Below are 1414 nucleotides of genomic sequence, written 5' to 3'. Positions count from 1 at the left end.
TTTGCTCACTCAGTCGATACATCAGTCAATCGCAGAGACACTCAGAATATTGCTTCAATAGAAAGAAGAGATTATGAATGGTAGGCATTTACTCCTAACATCTGCCCAATACTCTTTAATACTCTTATGAGTAGTACTCCCACCCTCCTCCTGAAAGGTACTTGAAACATAAGATTTGAATAGAAGCTGACATTTTCCAATGGACTTTGCCTTCTTAGCCACCAGGACTGGCTGGTCAGAAATGGACATCTGACCCAATTGAGGCAATCCAGAGTACCCTATATCTTGTCTCAGTTATTAGTCTAGGAGTGAACAAAATCTACATCAGGTTACACAAAGTGGATACACAAATCAGAACCCCTCGTACACTAGGAAAGCAGTGAAGTTGGAAATGCAGAAATGACCTTGATTGTGGTAGCCTGACAGACAATGCAAGCCTATAAGGAAATCCTCATCTTGAGAGAAGCAGAGTCTCCAACAGAGAAGGGAGTCTCGGGATTGAAGAAATAATGTGGAGGCCATATCTTCCCTCCTCTGGCTACCCAAGGGTGAAGGAGAATTCAAATCTACATCGAAAAATCAGACATCCCTCTATCCTTTAACCTTCTGTACCCTATTCTAATATCAACTATCCCTCCCATGCCACTCCGCCTCTCTGCCGTTTTATAATCTGCTGTCTTGGACACATAAGATTCACAGACAACACTCACAATTACGGCAGATTATCAGGGAAGATAACAGGTTATGTTAAGGATATACTTACCTGGCAGGGGAGATATCATGATCACGGAGGTGTTTTCCCAGGGTGAGGCTTATCCATTGTATTCCAGATGTGCTCACCTCTGCGATTTCCCCAAATGTGGGAAACTCAACTGCATAATATGTGGTTGTGGGGAACTGCATTCACGCTCTCCCCTGTTAAAGGGGAAAAAAAGGAGAAGAAGAAATGTTAAGGCTATAGTTCTTTTGCCCAAAGCATCTTTCTTCGGTCATGCAGGCAGGCAGGCACCTCTCTCTCTCTCTCTCTCTCTCTCTCTCTCTCTCTCTCTCTCTCTCTCTCTTCCTTAGCCTCATGGTCCCTGCCCTCTTGGCAAGCATTACTAAGCTCCGTTAGTGTTATTGCTGTATGGGAAATGTGTAGCTCCTCTCTGTGCAGTGCTCCAAGTACAAGGGGCTCGGTGGCCAGTGCCTCTCCTTGCTGGGGTCTTCAATGTGTTCTGCTGTTGCTCTTGGTTCTCAAAGGCCATGGGAAGACTATGGCTAGAAGATCCATACCAAGTAATTTTATTTCACTGCAGGAACATTCTGGTTTCTGGTAGTTATGGCTGGATATTGTCACACTGCCATCCTTCCATTGGATGATTTCAGAAAATATGTCTCTCTACCTGGTTCTGTCTGTCTTTTTCTAAAACAA

At 44.2% G+C, this 1414-nt stretch overlaps 1 non-coding gene across 1 annotated transcript; it reads left to right on the top strand.

Moving 5' to 3' along the window:
* Nucleotides 1-755: 755 nt before the first annotated feature.
* On the top strand, nucleotides 756-918 carry LOC142449365 (U1 spliceosomal RNA). The gene has a single exon (XR_012784560.1). It is a non-coding gene; the product is annotated as a U1 spliceosomal RNA (small nuclear RNA).
* The last annotated feature ends 496 nt before the right edge of the window (nucleotides 919-1414 follow it).

This window comes from Tenrec ecaudatus, chromosome 5 (genome assembly GCF_050624435.1).
Source record: "Tenrec ecaudatus isolate mTenEca1 chromosome 5, mTenEca1.hap1, whole genome shotgun sequence".
Taxonomy (NCBI): domain Eukaryota; kingdom Metazoa; phylum Chordata; class Mammalia; order Afrosoricida; family Tenrecidae; genus Tenrec; species Tenrec ecaudatus.
This window is presented reverse-complemented; position numbering and strand designations above follow the sequence as displayed.